At 53.5% G+C, this 5,850-nt stretch overlaps 1 protein-coding gene across 6 annotated transcripts in view; it reads right to left on the reverse strand.

Moving 5' to 3' along the window:
• NAB1 (NGFI-A binding protein 1) overlaps window positions 1-4,241 on the reverse strand; it is a 29,005-nt gene extending 24,764 nt beyond the window's left edge. Inside the window, exons 1-2 of one of the 6 annotated variants that reach the window (XM_059853429.1) lie at window positions 3,940-4,237; window positions 1,461-1,586 (exon numbers count right to left, since the gene is read on the reverse strand). The gene's annotated coding sequence lies outside the window, so the exon portion shown is untranslated. Of the gene's footprint in view, window positions 1-1,460; window positions 1,587-2,508; window positions 2,592-3,351; window positions 3,626-3,939 lie in introns of those variants that run through there. The other 5 variants (XM_059853428.1, XM_059853431.1, XM_059853426.1 and 2 more) reach the window with 5 other exon arrangements.
• Between the last annotated feature and the right edge of the window lie 1,609 nt (window positions 4,242-5,850).

Below are 5,850 nucleotides of genomic sequence, written 5' to 3' on the forward strand. Positions count from 1 at the left end.
CTTCCTCCAAAACTGCAAAGCAAGCAAATACGTTTGCTATGGGGCATTAGGAGATTGGTTATCAAAAGTAAAAGTGAGAAATTATATTCACAGTACGTGCTTTTGCATATTGTAAAACATGAAAAAAATTGTAAAAAAAATGGTTTGGGTACTTTTGTAGATCTTTCACAATATAAGCCTTTTCTTCAGCAAGTCAAACATACACATAAAACAAGCAGAGCCCAACTTCTATTCAGGAGGCATCTGAAGACCAGGCTTTTGCCGCAAAATTCTGATTTAATTCTACTAGAGAAAAATAAAATCAGGAGGCCAAGAGAAACTTCCCAGAAATGTATGTAGCAGCAACGGGATACTGACAGTCAATCTCTTCAGGAAGATGAAGCCCAGGGGAAATAAAAAAAAAGACTCAAAACATACAAAACCCCCAAACCACCAGCTGAACATATCATTCCGGATATGTGTGCCAGTATGTGTAAAGCAGAAGGGCAGTAATAGCAGTTCAGATTCAAACAGCTACCTCAAGGAGCTGCTAGTGAGCTTAAGAGCTAATAAACTACCCACTTTGGAACTCAGGGTGAAACTGTAAATACTTAAGAGCTACATATTTTAGAAACACAGTTTGGCTTGCAGAAAGAATAGTTAACTGCAGGATATCAACCAAGTACTGCCAACACTCAAAGATTCAAGAAACAAGGAAAATTAAGAAAATCACTTAAAGGTAACCCCCTTTACAGGCACAGAATTCACTGTTTTTAAAATTAATTTCACTGAATTTCTTAGAAAAATCCTCCTATTCTTAACAAAATTTGTGAAGATAACCAAAAGTAACAGCTTATGGTTTAGTGGCATTCCAGTAAACTATTCCTACCCTCCCATTTCAAATGATGCTGACTTTTTACCATCAATACCACAAATTAACTTATATAACTTTTAAAAGAAGGCCCATTTCCTCTGGAAGTTATTCATCTTTGCACAAAATCTACATAAATCTACATAAATGGACTTTGTGCAGAGAGCTAAATTGAATTTTGGGAGGACGGTGGCAGTGAAATTACACACAGCCCAAGAGCTCCAGGCAAGCCAAGGAACTGAACTCATTTTTCCAGCCCACAGGCTGGAAGAGCAGCACCAGTCCACGAGCAGCCTTTACCTAGAGGCTTCTAATCAACAAATCTCCTCATGACAGATAAAACTGGATTAATATGTACTATGGAGGCATCAGCAGAGAGTCCACGGTTCAGACTGTGTTGAGATTTGCATTTAAAGCAAGCCTGAAATCCCTTTGTTTTGTACTTTAAAGACCCATTCTGTTTTTCAATTTCAGTGCAGTAACTCCTGAGAGGGCCGAGCAATTTTTCCATGTACGACTGCTACCGATTTCTGCAGAGAAGGCATTTTCAAACACTCCACCCTTTAACCTCTTTTCTCCTTGCATTAAACAGAGTTCCTCCAGCACTCACCTCAATGCCATCCCAAGTTATTTCTAAGCTGTGCCAAGGGGAAGGCTCCCTGCCCTTTCCGAGACGGCCTCTCCCAGCTACTCTGCTTCTCCAGACACGAGCGCTCCGGTCCCTATGCTAGACCACCTGCAGGAGTGAGACGAGGCTTAGGAAGGGGACAAGCAACAAGCAAGGACTGCTGAGAAAGCAGCACAGCACTGCCTGAGCCAGAGGAGATTGTCAACCCAAAGGACACCTGGTGCTGCTGCTGCTGGCTCTGCTCACCCGGCTGGCCACACAAAGCCTTAGCACACCCACTCAAGTCTCAGCGCCCCACATCTTTCAGGTGACCTTTAAGCTGTATCTAAGAGACCTGAAATACTGCTTTCCACCACTGTTCTCGTTTCTTAGTGCACTGGGGACTGTGCTTTTGGGGCAAAGGGTGAGCACAAGAAGAGGTTACACAATGAGAAGACACAGGGAGAGCTCACAGCCAGGACACTTGTGTCTGCTCCTCACCAGGAAGAGCATCTTGGATAAGACCCTGGGGCACCATGTGTGATCCTCCTCTCCTGCAGCCTACTCAATAAGTCTTAGGCCATCTAATCTGTGATCCCAAACCAACCTGGTTCAGGAGTAACAGCCTGGTCATGTCCTCTGGCAAATCCTAAGAAGCCAGCCGGAACGATCTGCTGCCTGAGGAGTGAGCAGGTACATCTAACACAACTGCAAACCCTTTCTCCAGCAAGAGGCAGGAATGCAAAGCTGGCACGGGGAGGTCTACAGGAATAAATGAACACAGCCACAGCACTTCAGCTACTTCTCCCTCTTCTTTGCTTGCTGTCCATACCAGTGAGAAGTGTCAGAACACACAGGGAAGAGCAACCATCTCTTACATTTTTCACATATAGAACAAAGAAGCCAGAAAACTCCCCACAGCAGACAAAACTGTTTAAAATAAACACAAGGCTGCATACGGTTATAGCCACGGGAGAACCAGGAAATCACAAGTTAGATTTTCACTCAGCCTTTGCAACCCACAACCATGCATTCTGATTTTCCACATTACCTCATTCACATGCACAGCCCATCACCCCACACGCCATGCCCTCCTCTCCAAACGCTGGCTGTCACCTTAACTCTGACCACAAACATAACTCCTGGGAAAAAGGAAAACAAAAACCACAGAGCCACCACAGAGCACTCTTAAATATTTGCAAACAGCTAGCACAGGAATCACAACCTATTCCTGCTCCCTCTGTCAAGACAGCGGGGCAGCGGCAGCCCCGCTCAGCTCAGCACCCTGAACCATGGGAAAGCACCGGCTCCTTCCCCGCCGTGCCCGCTCCGAGCCCGGAGCCGCACACTTCCCGGAGGGGGCAGGAAGATGCGCGGCTGAAGTAGGCAGGTGCTGGATGTGGGTGAAGCACAGGGAGAAGGAAAACTAGGGAGCTGTGGGATGTACGTATGGGACAAGGGTTTCCTGAGCAGCTTTTCTGCTTTTTAAGGCTGCACGGGAAGTAAAAGCAACCGAGCAACTCGAACCGATTGTAGAGATTTTATTTCAGGTGAATTCTAATTGAGCTGTCACCAATTAAATTAGGAATACAAGGAGAAAATGTGAAACATCACATCCCCGTATTTTAGGCAAAAGTGATTATTTCATAATGTATCTTGATCACTTTGGGCGTTTTGAAAAGTCTCTGAAGACAAACTGGGTTTGGGTTTGAGAGCTGGCTGCTTTGCATATTCATTACATTTCTGCAGCATTTCCAAAGGACTTTTAGCAGGAGGAGAAAATTACATGTAGCTGCAGAAGAGAGACTTCGCAAATTAAATAGTCTTGTCTAGCTCTGAGATGTGCCAAAATACAGCCGATGAGTGAGCTCCGCGTTTACGTACAAACCCATACCTCGCCTCTAATGAGAAACTCGAAACGTGCAGACACCCTCCGCGTAAGGACGAGACCAGCGCACAAATACCTCCAGAGCAGGGTCCCGGGTCCCGCACCGAGGGATGAAGCTCCCGGGAAGGAAACCCCCACGGCGGGCACGGACGGGCAGCTGCGGTCCCGCACAAAGTTCGCGGCCACGGAGCCCGGTGACAGGAACCTTCCCGGGGCTCCTTCTCCGTCGGGGCTGCCCCGCGGGGCGCCGCCGCGCCCGCACAACCGCTCCCGTCCGCGCCGGGGAGAGGCGCGGCCCCGCAGAGCCCGGGGGGCGCCCGGTGCCCCGCCGCCCCTGGCCGGGACCCCGCCGGAGCGGCCGCCGCCGGGGCGCCGCCTCCGCCCGGCCCGGCCGCGCCGTCCCGCCCGCCGCCCCCGCCCCGCGGCCCCCCCGCCCCGCGGCGCACACGGCGGGGACGCTTCTGCACTTTCCTCCCACTTCCCCGTCCCCCCCGCGCCAGATTTCTCCGGGAATCACCCACGCCCGCTCCTTCCGGCCGTGCCCCGCGGCGCCGGCGCCGCGCTGCCCGCGTCCCCCGGCCGCCCCGCACGTACTCTGCAGTTGGCCGCCGCCGCCGGCTGCCCGGGGCTCCCCTCGGTGCCGTCCCGGGGCCGCAGACTCAGCCCCGCCGAAGTTCCTGCCCGCGCCCCCCCCGCCCAGGCTCCTCCTTTCCCATCGACGGGGCGGGTGGGCGAGCCTGTCCCCGTCCCCGCCACCGCCGGGGGGGCGCGCGGCCGCCCCGCCGAACCTCGCCTCGTCGCGGCCGCGCCTTCGCCGTGCGCGGGGGCCGAGCGGGCGGCAGGGAGGGAAGGAAGGAGGGGAAGGGAGGGGAGGGAAGGAGGGGAAGGGAAGGGAAGGGAAGGCAGGGAGGGAGGGAGCGGCCCCCGCCCCCCCCGTTCGCCGCCCCCTCCCGCGCGGTCACATGGGGAGAGCCCGCGCGCGCTCCGCCGCCCGCCCACGCGCGGCCGCCGCGTGACGCAGCGCCCGGCGGGGGCGGCACCGGCAGCGGCAGCGCCCCCCCGCGGCCGGAGCGCGCCGGGGCCGCGACCCCCCCCGCCGGTGCCGCCCCCGCGGGAATCGCGCGGCTCCCGACGGCCCTGCCTTGGGAAAAACGCCCGGGAACCGCGCGGGGCCGCCCTGCCGGGGCGGGCACACCGCCCCCGGGACGGCCGGGGGGCAGAAAGGGCCGGCCTGGGGTGCGACACGCAGAAACTGGTGCGAAAGTACCGAGTGTCAATTGGAGCAAGAAGAAATGGGAGCGTGTAGAGAATTGGTTAAACTATGAGTTTTTAAGTAAGTAATGTTTCAGTGATAAAATTAAGTAATAATAAATTAAGTAACTCATAATTAGTGCCGATAACAATAGAAAAAAAACATTACATGTGTGGAAAAAAATAGCAAGTGGGGGGGAAAAAAGCCAATAAAATAGGCTTGTCTTGTAGGCAATGTCCAGCTCTGCCTAGAGCTGGGAATACCTTTCACACAGGGTTTCTTTTCCTTTTCCCTTCCCTTCTGATCCATACTTTGGCTGTTTGGCTGAGCAGGGTCAGGGAAGGCAGGAGGCAAACAGCTTGGTAAACAGCTCCAAACAAAACCAAATTTCTCCTTCAGTTTTTCCAATAGAAGGCTGAGGCTTTGAAGCACTTCTGTCAAATCACATAAAAACGTCTAAAAATTAAAAAATTATCTAGGAACAAAGTTTTAAAAAGTTCTAAGCACGCAGGATGCATTCTGGAGCTGGGGAAACACATGTGCCCTTTTTCCATAGCCTTTTCCTTTTGCAACACCCGAGCTCTCAGAACTTGCATTCCTGCACGGTGTATTTCCCAGTTTCCCGGTGAGCTGTGACCCGGGATGGTGTCGGGCCTGCTGGCGCTGGTGGGTGTCACACAGGAGCCCTCTGTGTGTCCCTGGGCTGCCCACGCGGGCACGGCGCGCACGGGGGGCGGCTGGCGGCAGCTCCGTCTGCATTGCACACCCTGACCTGGGCCAGGCACGCTGCTCCCCAGCCTGCTGGCAGGGCCGTGCCCCAAAGCAGCGCTTGCCCAACCCGAAATCACCCCGCGGGTGAAGCTGCCGGCACGGAAGGGATGATGCCTGAGGGAAAATAGCCTGGAGGAACAGGCAGCACCTGCCCCAGGAGCCCCTCTGCAGAGCAGAGTGTCGGTCAGCCCAGCTTTTCCCCAGAACTGGGGTGACTGGGGCTGTCCCATCGTCCTTGGAGTGTGATCCCAAAGATCCCAGTATCCCAGTGGGGCAGATGAGGAGGCAGAGGCAGATTTTCTCCATGGCATGCTGAGGTTCCCATGAGAAAACTCCATTGCGCATTGCCCAGCAAAACCACAAAAATGTTCACAGCACTGCCTCCCCTCCACCCACTCAAAATGTTTTTGCATATGCCTCTAGGCACTACAATCATGGTAATTAAAGCTGTAAAATATTATTAGTATCACACTTCTAGAGAC

This window comes from Haemorhous mexicanus, chromosome 8 (assembly GCF_027477595.1).
Source record: "Haemorhous mexicanus isolate bHaeMex1 chromosome 8, bHaeMex1.pri, whole genome shotgun sequence".
Classification (NCBI taxonomy): domain Eukaryota; kingdom Metazoa; phylum Chordata; class Aves; order Passeriformes; family Fringillidae; genus Haemorhous; species Haemorhous mexicanus.